The 15,945-nt window shown below is 48.2% G+C and overlaps 1 protein-coding gene across 2 annotated transcripts in view; it reads right to left on the bottom strand.

Moving 5' to 3' along the window:
* Positions 1-6,068, bottom strand: part of LOC147108353 (digestive cysteine proteinase 2-like) — a 50,315-nt gene extending 44,247 nt beyond the window's left edge. The window contains exon 1 of one of the 2 annotated variants that reach the window (XM_086004947.1): positions 5,973-6,068. The gene's annotated coding sequence lies outside the window, so the exon portion shown is untranslated. The remainder of the gene's footprint in view (positions 1-5,972) is intronic. The other variant, XM_086004946.1, reaches the window with a different exon arrangement.
* Between the last annotated feature and the right edge of the window lie 9,877 nt (positions 6,069-15,945).

Consider the following 15,945-nt stretch of genomic DNA (forward strand, 5'->3'; position numbering starts at 1 on the left):
GAGTGAACCTTCTTTGTACTGACTCGAGAGCAAGTATGTCTTTTCTTAAGTATGGACACCAAAACTGTATGCAGTATTCCAGGTGCGGTCTCACCAATACCTTGTACAACTGAAGCAATACCTCCCTATTTTTATATTCTATCCCCCTAGCAATGAAAGCCAACATTCCATTGGCCTTCTTAATCACTTGCTGCACATGCATACTAACCTTTTGAGTTTCGTGCACCAGGACCCCCAGATCCCTTTGTACTTCAGTACTTTCCAGTTTCTTGCCATTAAGATAATAACTTGCTCTACGATTTTTCCTGCCAAAGTGCATAACCTCACACTTTCCAGTATTGTATTCCATCTGCCAAATCTCTGCCCATTTACTTAGCCTGTCTATGTCCCCTTGCAGGTTTTTTATGTCCTCCTCACTCACTACTTTCCCTCCCATCTTAGTATCATCTGCAAACTTTGATATGTTACACTCGGTCCCCTCCTCCAAATCATTAATATAGATTGTAAAGAGTTGGGGACCCAGCACTGACCCCTGCGGAACACCACTAGTTACTGATTGCCAGTCTGAGAATGAACCATTTATCCCAACTCTCTGCCTTCTGTTAGATAGCCAATCCTCTATCCATGCCAGAATATTACCCCCAATCCCGTGATTTTTTATCTTAAGCAATAATCTTTTGTGTGGCACCTTGTCAAATGCCTTTTGGAAGTCTCCCCTAAGTTTCCCTAAGTTTCCCCTAAGCCCCAGGCACACACAGTTTTGGGCATCCCATTCTAGACAGAGCATTAAAGCCAGAGAACCTACAGCGTATATGCAACAGAATGATACCAGGGGTGAGAAAGTACTATGAAGCGAGTCTTGAGAGACTGGGACTATTTCCAATGGAGCAGAGAAAGCTAAGAGGAGATTTAATAGAGGTTTTTTAAATTATGAAGTGGTTTGATAGACCGAATGGAGCAATTTCAGCAACAGCTTTGATTTATATTGCCTCTGGTTAGGCAGCTATAACAAGAGGGCTATCAAAGTAAAATTGTTATTAAGAGAATGAAGAGAGGATTCTTCAAGAAATATCTTTATTTAGAGAGTTGTTAGAGCTTTTGCATTGGGAGTAGTTTAGTCAGACACCTTTGCATCTTTTAAGGCAACAGTATTTTAATTAGAGGCAGATACAGGGCTATGTGGAGAGAGCAGGGCAGGGGGATTAGTTTTGGATTGCTCTTGCAAAGAGCTGCCATTACCACAATGGGCTGAAATAACAACAGAAAATGCTGGAAAAACTCAGCAGGTCAGGCAACATCCGTGGAGAGAAATTTGAGTTGACGTTTCGGGTCGAACCCTTCTTCAAAACTGGAAAGAAAAGAAATTAGATCGAAGGCAGGGCTGCGATCGGACAAAAGAAGTGAAAGAAACAAAAGAGCTAGACGAGCTGGTAATAGGCTGAGATTAGGTGTAAAGTGTACTGGCAGGGCAAGAGATAGCTGCCAGGTGTGAGAGAGAAACAAAAGGAAAGTGGGGGGGGGGGGGAAAGGAGTGGAAAGATTACAAGAAAAAAATGTGTAATAGGGGCCGAGGTTATGGTCTGAAATTGTTGAACTCGATATTGAGTCCGGAAGGCTGCAGAGTGCCTAATCGGAAGATGAGGTGCTGTTCCTCGAGTTTACGTTGAGCTTCCGTGGAACAATACAAGAGGCCAAGGACGGTGAGGTCCGAGTGGGAATGGAGCGGTGAATTAAAATGACAGGCGACCGGAAGCTCGGGGTCACCCTTACGGACTGAATGGAGGTGTTCCGCAAAGCGGTCACCCAATCTGTGTTTGGTCTCCCCAATGTAGAGGAGACTGCATCGTGAGCAGCGAATACAGTATACTAGATTGCGAGAAGTACAAGTAAATCGCTGTTTCACCTGGAAGGGGTGTTTGGGGCCCTGGACAGTGGGAAGGGGGGAGGTATAGGGGCAGGTGTTACATCTCCTCCGCTTGCACGGGAAGGTGCCAGGCGAAGGGGAAGGGCTGTTTGGGGTGATAGAGGAGTGGACTAGGGTGTCTCGGAGGGAGCGGTCCCTACGGAATGCTGAATGGGGAGGGGAGGGGAAGATACATTTGGTGGTGGGATCACTTTGGAGGTAGCGGAAATGCCGGAGGATGATCCGTTGAATGTGGTAATGGGCTGAATGGCCTACTTCTGCGCTGTAAACTTCTATGGTTTCCAATTGGAGCTCATTCCTATTTTTTAATGAAATAGATTGTGTGTTTGGGGAAATACCACTGCTGGTTGTTTCAACAAATTCATTAATCTGCTCATTTTAAACAGGTTAAATCACTTTGCTAAAATAGTGAAACAGAGGACTTTGAACCCTATACAGTCTGGGCATACACAGAAAATGCACACAATTAAAATTTAAAATTTTTATAAATACGCAATTTTTTTAAATGCCAAATTTTACAAAAAATAAGCACGTCTACAAGGATCTTCAGACTAATGAATCACATTATCAAGGTCTTGGCCACAGAGTACAATCTATAAAAAATAAATACAGAATGCAATAATTGATTAGTCAGCTTGTCACAAACTAACAAATAACCTGAGCAGTCCAGTTTTTTGAAAAAATTCATATCCTGTTCTGCAAAACGCAGTTGAAACTATTGTGATAACACAACCGATACACAATCATTGTGCATTTGCACAATTAGTGATAAAATTACCAGGGGCTGAAGTGGCTGAATAAGGACAGGCTTCAGCTAATCACGGTCATTTGGAATATACTGGAACTTAACATCAGCCATTAAATGCAGAATTCAGAATTCTTGCTGAATTCTAAGTGTTAGCTGTGGCTCATTTGGGTTCACTCTCGTCTCTGCTTCAGAAGGTTGTGGGTCCAAGCCCCACTCCAGAGACTTGAGCATGTAATCTAGGCTGACATTCCAGTGCAGAATTAAGGGAGTGCTGCACTTTTGGAGGTGCCGTTTTATGGATGAGACGTTAAATTGATGCCCTGTCTGCCCTCTCAGGTGGACATAAAAGACCCCATGGCACTATTTTGAAGAAGAGCTGGGAATTTCTCCCCGGTGTCCTGCCCAATATTTATCCCTCAACTAACATCGCTAAAACAGATTATTTGATCATTTATTTCATTGCTGTTAGTGGGACCTTGCTGTGCACAATTTGGTTGCTGTGTTTCCTACATTACAATAGTGAGTACACTTCATAAGTACTTCATTGGCAGTAAAGCACTTTACGACATCCTGAGGTTGTGAAAGGCAACTTTTTCTTTGTTTTTTTTATTATAGACTCTTCACATTTCCCAGATCTTATTTCAAAATTATTTGTTGAAAACTCAGTCATTTCAGTTGTCGTTATTTCTCATTAAGACCTTCTTTCCTCAATCTACTTCCCTAGAAACCTTCCAGTGTTTCTGTCATTGCTATTAACACCTAACTATCTGGCAGTATTGTAAGATATATCCTAGAATGCCAATACATTCTTATTTAGATATTTTACGTATTGGTAAGACTAAGTATCCCAGCATGCTTTTCCAACAGGCCAAGAAGCCCTTGCAATCTAGCAGCTACCTATCTCTCACAATAGCCAGATGAACAGGCTGAGAATTACAAGATGAGGGGGAAGTCCTTAATTAGGTCTAGCTATCAATCTCCCACAACAGCTAGACTAAAAAAATATGAACAAGATAAGGCAAGATTTAAAACAGTACAAGCAGTTACACTTAAAAAGGGCAGAGAAGCAAGAGAGTGCTGACGACAACATTCTTCCCAGCGGAACCTGGTAGTATCGTGTCTTTATATTAATCGCTGTAACTTGTGTTTTGCTAGTGAATCACTTTGTTGACTTTGTGACTGCTGTGTGTTCTTTTAAGTCTATGAATAAAATATACCCGCTACACACCATATTGGTTTGGCCTCATTCGGAATCTCTTACCACAGTCAGACCTTTGAAAAGAGTAAGACTTACTTAGCGATAATGGCCTGGAATTTGCGATCAGGATGACTGCGAACACGTTATTCTGCCTTTGAAACTGATCTGGAATTGGCGCATGCGCAAATCTTGAAGTTGCGGTCTGGCATTGAGAGCTCTGAAACAGACTGCGCTGTGACCCCACAGAGCCGGCAATCAGTGTAATCAGTCAAATCAGGGAAAGTGACGGAAACTTCAGCTCTTCTGCAGTATTTACACTGTTAAATTCCCCACTAAACCTTAGACCCAAAGGGATTAGTTGTAATTGGGAGTTTTGACAGCGTTATTACTGCTAAACAAATGTTAAGGGCCTGGAAAACTAATTTTAATCTTGTGCCATGTGAAATTTGTCCATTTTAATAAAAATTAAAATTTTTAAGAAACTTAAATTTTTTTTAAAGTTTGTCCACCTTTATTTTAGGTATGCCTTTGCCCCATGTGAGAGCCCCAATATTTCATTTGTTCTCTCTAACATTTTTAAAAAGTTAGAATACTCTCTTCCTTGTTCGCTGTCTGTGAGAATTCTGCGTTTTGATTGGCTGCTCAGACAACATGTTGACGTCACAGCAGTTCGCACAAGGGGACACCCACTAGACACGGTTGATTTGAATTGAATGTCGGAAAACCCGAAGTTCTCGACACAGAGATTGTGAGATCCTTGTGTGAAGTGTACTTCAGGGCCAGCGGCGAACGCCTTCGCTTCGCTGCTGACCACAAATTCCGGGTCAATGACACGAGAGCCTAAGCCGAGTGACTCACTTGACGTTCCAGCACCAGACTAGTGAAGAATAAAATTTGAAGCAAAAGGACAAATTGCCAGAGATTTCATTTTGAATTTACATTTTTTTTTAAATTGTTCATGAAGTCACTTCTTCAATTTGCCAATTCAGTGATTTTCTTGTAAAATTAAAGGATGTGGGCCCTGCTCTGTCGATATCCAAGATCGATCCGGTAGACCATTCTGCATTTATTCACTGTCCAGAGAAACCGATGACTTTATTCAGGGGTTGCATTTGCCTCGCGGGATTCCCGAGCAAAGGTTCGGTCTGGGGCCCGGGGTGAGTCGAGTTCGATTTACCACAATCCTTAAACATATCACTGGATCCGCTTGGGGCCCCTGACTGGCTCCAGACCCTGTGCAATTGCATGGGTTGCATGGTCCTATTGCCACCCCTGATTTTATTATTGTTTATGACCTTTAAAGAGGAACAGTAATGTTCATTAATGGGGAAGCACTGTCATTATAAAGAACCTTCTGTTAGTGTCCTACAACCTGCTGATGAAGTAGTTGTTTTATTTTCAGGCTTTAGTCAGATATTTCCCTCATGCTCTGCACCATAGACTATTCCCATAAGCAAACCTTCATTCCCTATCAACCAGAGTGTGATCTGATAGTCACACTATCTGGCAATGTAGGGTTACCTAGGGATTGAACAGAAGCCCTTCTTACTGTAATTAACTCACTGAATGAGCACAGTCCTCCATGCCAACTCTTGTCATTGGACCCAAAGGCAGCTGAGTCACCCTGAGACCGGCTTCCCTCATAATGAAATACCTGTCCATGCCTACAGAATCTACCTGAACGCAAAGACACAAAATGGGAGACTTTCAATGACTGGCCACCCTTTTCTTGCCTGAAAAACACAACTGGCTGCAGAAAATCTGGTGGGGACATTGTTCACCTATTTGTCCACCTGAATCAACTTTCAGGCAGGGTAAATGACATGGAGGGGACCTAAGAAAGGTGAAAAAATACTCTAAAAATAGGAGGCAGGAAAATAACAACTCCCTTACAATTCCCCCTTACAGTTGCTAAAGATTTCCCTTAGAATCGCATTACTCAATGAAAATGCCACACAGTTTCATTAGAAACATAACAATGAAGGTGTTCATCTGTCTTGTCTCATTTCATCTTATCCCGTCTTGTCTCGTCCTGTCCTGTCTCATCCCATCCACCACTGAACTTGAGAAGAAAGACAAAGCCCTTGCATGAGTAAACTCACCTTCAAGTGATCTTGCCCTCTGAGTGCAGCTCCACCACACAGCGGGTATACTCCTACTTTATATACACACAGCCTTCCTTAAAGTCTATGATACCATCACTGATTGACAAATAGAAGAGGTTAATTGATTAACACATTCAAATAGGTTATTGCATGTCTTCAAGAGTGTTGCTTAAGAATTTAGTTCCTCTTTTTAAAGATATAGAAGAACACTGGTTAAAAATGCAATAATTACATTACATCTTTTTATTAACTTTTTTAGTTTCGATAAATTTGATGCTTATGAGGAGGAAGAAGGGTCATCACTAGGAAGGAAAGGTTTTTCATACAGTTTTTACCCAAGTGTCAGTTTTGAACAGGTCTCTCATGGACCAGATGTAGAGTAAACCTCCCTCTACCCTGCTTCAACATCCAAAAAGCAACCCCTCTGGATAAGGGTGATATTACCAGTTTCAGTGCCAGCTCTCCATCCTGTCTGACGATTTAGTGCCAATTTGTACGAATTACGGCTAACTTACACTTGGAACTGACCCAAACCCTGTTACGTGGCAGTTAATAGAGAGAGAAGACTGGGGTAAATTAATGTTACCAATGCAGAACTCCATGGGACAGGAGTGCATATTGGGAATTCAGGTACAGAGGTCAGCTCTCCTTCATGATTGCCCGTTAATGTACCTCCACACCCTAATGCCTTAAACTGCCCCCCACACACAAAGCTGAGTGCCTTAAGTTCCAATCTGTGCCAATCCACATTGCTCTTGCCCTGGGAATGCAGCTCCATCACACAGCGAGTGTACTCCCAGTCTATGTATACACTCAGCCTTTCCAGGATCGACCCCTCAAGATCTACGATACCATCGCTGATTGGCAATGGAAGAAATGATTAATTAACAAATTCAATTAGGTTATTGCATGTGGTACTCTGCAGTTAGATATGTTTTTTGTGGGACTCCACACATGAAGGTGCTGTGAAGCCCAACATGTTGACTTAAGTGGTTCTATTCACTAGATGGAGCAATGACACCACAGACCCATCAGACACATGTCAGTAAAGCTGTGCTTCTTATCCCTGAACTAACAGGAACTGCAATCCACGCACCAGAGCCCAAGAGCACATCACTTACAGGGTCAACAACATGGCCAGTAACCAGAGCAGGAGATCTGGAAACATTCCTATAATGAGGAGAAACAAAATGGAAACTGGCCGTTAACAACCAGGCACATAAGAACATGGCTGAGACCCATAAGGTACACGGAAGAACCGCATATATCATGCAGGGCAAAGCAATGGTAAAACATCCCCACATTTAAACATGGGATTTGCCTTTATCTCATCTATTTCATGTACTTCTGACAAAATCTAGGAGAACACTGATTCTGGTAATGGAAAGGCTTACTGTTGCACCACAGGGAGAAAAGTTGGCTTTATTATGAAAGATCATTTGCTGTTATGCATGAATGTATTCATATAGCACCTTTCATATTATCAGGACATCTCAAAGGGGTTCACAGCCAATTAATTACTTTTTAAGCATGCCCACTTCTGTTCTGTGGAGGAATGCATTGCCAACTTGTCACAGCATGGTACCGCAACAGGAAATGAAATGAATGACCAGTTAATCTATTTTTGGTAGATTTGATTTGAGGGAGGAACATTGGCCAGGACACCAGGAGAACTTCTTGAGGGACTCAATTTCAACTCGGCCATCAGGCGGGCTTTGAGGCGTGTGAGGGGGTTAAAAATCACAAAACCTGGGGGTCGGGACCCCCCCCCCGCCTGGTTCCCGACACCTAGCCCTTTTAACCCAGGCGTGTCTGATGGTCCCGAATCTGTCCCGCCTGCAACAGGCGGGACTGGTCTTTAGGGCCCTTAAACAGCACTAATTGGCCTTTATAATCCCATTTTAACAGGCCCTTGCCTGTTTAACCCTTTTCCCATGTAAAACACACCTGGTGGGGATCACGCCTGTGAAACCTGGCATGAGCATTATTAGCTTGCTGACTATCAGCTGCAGGTCAACCATTAAAGAGGAGATTTGATCAGTCATCATTTGCAGGTGGCAGGACTTTGTTGTCTCAGGCCTGGGGCAAATTTACCAGGCTTAACCACACCTGTGGAAGGTTGGAGCCTCACACACTTCTCCAATGTGACCTCCTGCGAAACCCCTCTCGCCACCCTCACTCAGCGCTTCCTCAACTGAGGCATCTACCGAAAGCATGGGAGGCCTTTTTTTCCTTCCCTTCTTGGCATTAGAGGACCTCCAGCACCAGGCGCAGCAGCAGCAGAACCAGGAACAACAGCAGCACCAGCAACAGCAGCAGCCGCAGCAGCAGGAGCGACAGACTGCTGCTCACCCACCTGAGGCAGCACAAGCCAGAAGGGGCCAGCGCATGGAAACCCATCGGCGCAGGAGATACCCCCCAAACAGGGTCTACAGACACAGGGTCATCTACCTCAACATGACTGAGCAGCAGTGCCAAAGGCGGATCCAACTTTTGTGACAGGTAGTGACTGACATCTGCGCAATGATACAGCAAGACCTGCTGCCCAGAGGACCAGGTGGACACTCCTTACCAGTGGCCATCAAAGTCACCACCGCACTCAACTTTTTTGCCTCAGGCTCATTCCAGGGATCAGCAGCAGACATCAGCAGCATCTCCCAGTCGGCCGCACACACTTGCATCATGCAGGTAACCGATGCCCTCTTTGCCCTTGCACACAATCACATCCATTTCACTAGGGATCGCGCAAATGTGACGGCGCAAGCGGTTGGATTAGCTCATCTGGCAGACTTTCTAAGGGTGCAGGGCATCATTGACTGCACACATGTGGCCCTTAGGGCACCCCATCGCAATCCAGGTATTTTTGTCAACCGCAAGGGCTTCCACTCCCTTAACGTTCATCTGATGTGTGACCACAAGAAGGAGATTTTGCATGTTTGTGCCAAGTACCCTGGCAGTTGCCATGACTCCTTCATACTGCGCCAGTCTAGTGTGCCTCCGCTATTCAGGCCGTCAGACCAACTTCACGGATGGCTGCTTGGAGACAAGGGCTATCCCCTGAGGACTTGGCTAATGACGCCGTTGAGGAGGCCAGCCAATGAAGCTGAGGAGCGCTACAACTCCAGCCACATTTCCACTAGGTCCGTAATCGAGCAAACCATCGGTTTGCTGAAGATGCACTTCAGATGTCTGGATAGATCAGGTGAAGCCCTACAGTACTTAGCAGCCAGGGTTTCCAGAATCATCATGGTTTGCTGTGCACTCCACAACATGGCACAGCGTCGTGGCTTGCAGATTCCTGAGGACCAAGTGGCTCCTCACATACCCTCCTCAGATGATGATGATGAGGAGGAGGGCGAGAACGAGCATCCTGCAGAGGCCCATCAACCAGCGGCAGCATTACGCGAGAACATTGCTGCCCGGGATGCAAGGATCGCACTCATCCTAGCCAGATTTGGTTAGCCTAGTAAATCAAACTCTTTTGCCTCGCAGCTTCTTACCTGAGCATCGACAATGGCCAAACCCTGCGGATTCCGAGCTATTTGACCAGCATCCTGACAACTGCAAGTAATCCTAAGCCCTCAATGTGAAAGCCCCATTCTCGAAATGACACACGCCAGAACTGCAGCAGTTGCCATCAGAATTTTCATGTAAAACAAACAACTGATGGCATTTTTACAAAATACACAACATTTCACCCAAGTTACTACCCTTGTGACTATTTGTGCTTTATTTTCCTCTTACGCGTGCTCCTACGTAGTGGTTCCCCTGTGGCTTCAGCACATGTGGAGGCCCCTTGCTCACTTTCCTGCTGCTCCTGTTTCGACACCTTTGGCAGGCGAGCCTGTGAGGGCTCGTCAGCAGTCTGCTGCACCTGTGGCTGTGCAGGAGTTGAGAAGTCTATCTCAGTTGGGTGTGGACTCTGGTGGGGCTCTGACCGAGGGCTCGGCAGTGGCATGGAAGTGTGAGCGCTTGGAGAGGAGCCCCCACTTCCTTGAGGTCTGCCACCAACCTTCCTCTCATGGGTCAGGTCCCCCTCAGTGCCTACAAGTAGCTTGAGAGCACTTTGCTGCACATTAGGGGGGCCATGGGGATCCATATCTGCAATGGCAGTCCTACTCAGAAGGACTTCCATGAAGGTCTAGTTTCTCTGTTCAATAGATGCCCATCGCTCCTCAAGAGATGTCATTCTATTCTGAACACTCACCATGTTTTCCATACCGTGGCGACTAACCTCCTCCATGGCCGTAGCCCTCCTCTCCTCTACCGTAGCCCTCCTCTCCTCTACCATAGCCATCCTCTCCTCTACGGTAGCCAGCCTTACCACGGAGGCAGCAATCATTTCCACGTAGGTAGCCATCCTTTCCGTGTTGATGCGTTCATGCACCACTGACTCCACAAAGGCTCTGCTCATGTTCGCTCCACACTCGCAGTGACCCTGGAGACAAAACCTGCCAGAGACTCCTGCATCTGTGCATGGAGTTCCATCACCTCTGATCTTACAGATGGACCCAGAGGCAGCGGGTCGACATGCAGCTGAGCCGAGCTGGCAGAGTCCTGCGCCCTCCGACGAGTACTCTCCACTGCTGTCCATGTCTCCACAATCTGCTGATGCTCACTTGTGAGCTGTGATACACCAGGTGACAACTCTACTCTATGTCCCGAAGGTCCCACCGAGGTGTGAGTGTCTGCGCTGGTGCTGAGTGCGCTTATTTCTGCTGATGCTGCGCCCTCAGAGGTTGCAGATTCCTCTGAGGAGTTTGGCATCTCAGGCTCTTCCTCCTGCACACTGGGGATGGGGGCTCTCGATGGTCCTGTGGGGGAGTCAAGGAAAAAGTTAGAGATGTGATGCCAAGGTTACATGCACATTGCATTTTGCAGATGACCATAAGTCCATATGATGTAGCTTCAGAATCATTATCAGCGACTCATGCAATGCCAATGAAAGAGATGGAAAACTATTCTGTCACCAGCTTGCGGGGATGCACCTGTCTGTCCTTCCCCAACTTCCGCATTTCTGTCAGCCCCGACAATCTCCAGGACGGCTTCCTCCCAGGGGGTGAGCTGGGGTAATGAGGGCAGCCCTCCTCCTGTCCTGGCTCGCTCTCTCCTGTTGTGAGCTCTCTTTTCCTGCAATGAGGGAGACAAGTGGAGGTTGAGTGAGAATGAAGGAGTGAGTGCAGAGATTGCATAGCATAGACACTTAGAAGGAGACAAAGATGGAGTGAGGTTGCAAGACCAAGGGCCCTCCCTGTGTGTTGTCAGTTGTGTTCAAAGCATCAGAGTGAGAGGGAGTGTGAGGGCTGCATGGTGGAATAGTTAGGTGAATGTGAGCATAGAGAGAAAGGGAATGGGTAAGGGTGCATGGATGTGAGTGTCAAGTGGGATGTGGAGGAAGAGATTGCTAAAGCTGAGTGCTGGTGAGGAAAGGCAATGGGGAACAGGTTGAGGGTGATGGAAACTAATAGTGCTCACACCAGGTTTCACAGGCGTGATCCCCACCAGGTGTGTTTTACGTGTGAAAAGGGTTAAACAGGCAAGGGCCTGTTAAAATGGGATTATAAAGGCCAATTAGTGCTGTTTAAGGGCCCTAAAGACCAGTCCCGCCTGTTGCAGGCGGGACAGATTCGGGACCATCAGACACGCCTGGGTTAAAATGGCTAGGTGCCGGGAACCAGGCAGGGGGGGGTCCCGACCCCCAGGTTTTGTGATTTTAACCCCTCACATGCCTCAAAGCCCGCCTGACGGCTGAGTTAAAATTGAGTCCCTCAAGGAGTTCTACTGGCGTCCTGGCCAATATTCCTCCCTCAATCAAACCCACCAAAGATAGATTAACTGGTCATTCATTTCATTTCCTGTTGTGGTACCATGCTGTGACAAGTTGGCAATGCATTCCTCTACAGAACAGAAGTGGACATGCTTAAAAAGTAATTAATTGGCTGTGAACCCCTTTGAGATGTCCTGATAATATGAAAGGTGCTATATGAATACATTCATGCATAACAGCAAATGATCTTTCATAATAAAGCCAACTTTTCTCCCTGTGGTGCAACAGCAAGCCTTTCCATTACCAGAATCACTGTTCTCCTAGATTTTGTCAGAAGTACATGAAAAAGATGAGATAAAGGCAAATCCCATATTTAAATGTGGGGATGTTTTACCATTGCTTTGCCCTGCATGATATATGCGGTTCTTCCATGTACTTTATGGGTCTCAGCCATGTTCTTATGTGCCTGGTTGTTAACGGCCAGTTTCCATTTTGTTTCTCCTCATTATAGGAATGTTTCCAGATCTCCTGCTCTGGTTACTGGCCATGTTGTTGACCCTGTAAGTGAAGTGCTCTTGGGCTCTGGTGCGTGGATTGCAGTTCCTGTTAGTTCAGGGATAGGAAGCACAGCTTTACTGACATGTGTCTGATGGGTCTGTGGTGTCATTGCTCCATTTAGTGAATAGAACCACTTAAGTCAACATGTTGGGCTTCACAGCACCTTCATGTGTGGAGCCCCACAAAAAACATATCTAACTGCAGAGTACCACATGCAATAACCTAATTGAATTTGTTAATTAAATCATTTCTTCCATTGCCAATCAGTGATGGTATCGTAGATCTTGAGGGGTCGATCCTGGAAAGGCTGAGTGTATACATAGACTGGGAGTACACCCGCTGTGTGATGAAGCTGCATTCCCAGGGCAAGAGCGCTGTGGATTGGCGCAGATTGGAACTTAAGGCACTCAGCTTTGTGTGTGGGGGGCAGTTTAAGGCATTAGGGTGCGGTGGTACATTAACAGACAATCATGAAGGAGAGCTGACCTCCGTACCTGAATTCCCAACATGCACTCCTGTCCCATGGAGTTCTGCATTGGGAACATCTATCTATCTATCTGTCTATCTATATATATTAAATTAAAATCTATCTATATATATATAAAGCGGTCGATCTGTCTGTCTGTCATTCCGTCTGTCTGTCTGTATTGTATAAACTCGAAAGTTATAGAGCGTACCTACACGTGTGTTACATCGAAAGAAAGCTTATGATTCCAGAACCGTCATAAGCATATTTACGTTTCGGCGAGACAAAAATTGCGCCCGCGGTATCCAAAAAACGTTCAACATTCCGCTCATTATCCGCTCGTTAGCATCGAGTGACGTCGAGGTCGACCAATCGTACGGTCGAGCGACCCGACGGTCGACCAATCACTGCGTGGCGGGGGCGGGTTCCTGGCGCGTGCGGGTGGGCCCTCCTAGAGTCGAGTGACGGGACAATTGACCAATCCTACGCTTCGGTGACCTGACGGTCCACCAATCGGTGCGTGTGTGGGCGGGCCTTATCGTTCTGAACCGAGAGCCGCCGCCATCTTGATTCCAAACTTTTCATTTCTTTTTCCCGCTTTCTGCGTATTTCTTTTCAAATCTACATTTCCAGCAAAAAAAAAGGTTGCTTTTAAAAGACAAATTGTTTTTAAAAAAAGTTAATTAATTTGTAAATCTTTTGTCTAACCTCTATAATTTTCCTACCTTTCACCGTTTTTCCAGGCCTCAAATCCTGGGCGTCTGTTGACCAGCCACGCCCGAGCTAGGCGCCTCCTGTGGCGGTCAACAAAAGGCCAGCGATCGCCGCCATCTTTGTGAAGGCTGGAGGGGGCGGGCCTGAGCCGAGTGTCGCCACCGCCGCCATCTTAGTAAAGGCGGGCGGGGCGGGAGTCAGCGTCCGCGTCATCTTCCGCCCGGAGCGCGACTTGAGCCCGGCCGGGCCTCATGCGGTAGGTTGCGCAGCGGTGTCTCTCTGGTCTTGAAGCCGGCTCGGGTGGGGGGCGGGGCTTTGGAAAGCGGAGCTCGGGAGGGCGCGTGCGCGGGGCTCGGGGCTCGGGAGAGCGCGAGCACGGGGCTTGGGGGTCGGGGCTCGGGAGAGTGGCAGCGTGGGCTCGGGAGGGCGGCATCGTGGGCTCGGGAGGGCGGGGCTCCCGAGAGCGGGAGGGCGGGGCTCCGGAGAGCGGGAGGGCGGGGCTCCGGAGAGTGTGAGGGCGGGGCTCGGGCTGAGCCATGTCAGTGCGTGGGGCGGCACGGAGCTCCGCGGAGCCATCGGGTCTGCTAGCTCCCTTTCTCCCCCCCCACACACACCCCTCCCCTCCCCTCTCCCCTTCTTCCCCCCCCTCTCCTCTTCCCCCCCTCCCCCTCCCCCCTCTCCCCCCACACCCCCTTCCCTCCCCACAGCCCCCCTCCCCTCCCCCATTCCCCCCTCCCCCTCCCCCCATTCCCCCCCCTCTCCCCTCCCCGCTCCCCTCCCCCCATTCCCCCCCTCCCCCTCCCTCTCCCCTCCCCCCTTCCCCCCTCCCCTCCTTCCCCCCTCCCCTCCTTCCCCCCTCCCCTCCTTCCCCCCCTCCCCTCCCCCCCAGTTGCTCTCTCTCTTCCCCCCAGTCGCTCTCTCTCTTCCCCCCAGTCGCTCTCTCTCTTCCCCCCAGTCGCTCTCTCTCTTCCCCCCAGTCGCTCTCTCTCTTCCCCCCCAGTCGCTCTCTCTCTTCCCCGCAGTCGCTCTCTCTCTTCCCCGCAGTCGCTCTCTCTCTTCCCCCCAGTCGCTCTCTCTCTTCCCCCCAGTCGCTCTCTCTCTTCCCCCCCAGTCGCTCTCTCTCTTCCCCCCAGTCGCTCTCTCTCTTCCCCCCAGTCGCTCTCTCTCTTCCCCCCAGTCGCTCTCTCTCTTCCCCCCAGTCGCTCTCTCTCTTCCCCCCAGTCGCTCTCTCTCTTCCCCCCAGTCGCTCTCTCTCTTCCCCCCCAGTCGCTCTCTCTCTTCCCCCCCAGTCGCTCTCTCTCTTCCCCCCAGTCGCTCTCTCTCTTCCCCCCAGTCGCTCTCTCTCTTCCCCCCAGTCGCTCTCTCTCTTCCCCCCAGTCGCTCTCTCTCTTCCCCCCCGTCGCTCTCTCTCTTCCCCCCAGTCGCTCTCTCTCTTCCCCCCAGTCGCTCTCTCTCTTCCCCCCAGTCGCTCTCTCTCTTCCCCCCAGTCGCTCTCTCTCTTCCCCCCAGTCGCTCTCTCTCTTCCCCCCAGTCGCTCTCTCTCTTCCCCCCCAGTCGCTCTCTCTCTTCCCCCCAGTCGCTCTCTCTCTTCCCCCCAGTCGCTCTCTCTCTCCCCCCCAGTCGCTCGCTCTCTTCCCCCCAGTCGCTCGCTCTCTCTCTCTCTCTCTCTCTCTTCCCCCCCCAGTCGCTCGCTCTCTCTCTCTCTCTTCCCCCCCAGTCGCTCGCTCTCTCTCTCTCTCTCTCTTCCCCCCCAGTCGCTCGCTCTCTCTCTCTCTCTCTCTTCCCCCCCAGTCGCTCGCTCTCTCTCTCTCTCTCTCTTCCCCCCCAGTCGCTCGCTCTCTCTCTTCCAACAACAACATTCCCTCAACAATCCCCTCGGCACCGCCGGGCACTTCAGCCTAATGTATAAAAGGACAGTGGTGTCTGTCTGTCTGTCCGGGCATCACTCCAAAGTTAAAGAGCATACCTACACATATGTTATATCAAAAGAAAGGTTATGATTAGGAGGGTGTCCTAGGTGTATTTTCATTTTGGTCAGACAAAAATTGTTCGGACAGTAGACAAAAAGCTTTCAAAATTCCGCTCATTAGCGGTTGGCCAATCATACGGGGGAAATCCGCTTATTAGCATTGAGTGACGTGAAGGTTGACCAATCCTACAGGGGGAGGGCGCTGCATCACAGGGGGCGTTTCATGGCGTGTGTGGGCGGGGCCTAATCTTTCAAACTGCCGTTAATTCGGCCAGCTTTACCTCAGCTTTTACTTCTATTCACATTTTAACAGCTGCCACCTTCCTGTTCTATATGGCTTAATGCCAGATCATGTAGTGCAGTTGTCTTCTTAGCTATGGGGTGCTTAAAAACCTGAACTTTAATACAGGGAACTAAGGAAAAGAACAAATTAATTCAGTTTTAAATAGTATTTAGGAACAGTTAGAAATGAAGTGATCCATTTCAAGTATGAAGG

The sequence above is a fragment of the Somniosus microcephalus genome, chromosome 13 (assembly GCF_052327205.1).
Source record: "Somniosus microcephalus isolate GS21.2 chromosome 13, FLI_Smic_1.0, whole genome shotgun sequence".
Classification (NCBI taxonomy): Eukaryota; Metazoa; Chordata; class Chondrichthyes; order Squaliformes; family Somniosidae; genus Somniosus; species Somniosus microcephalus.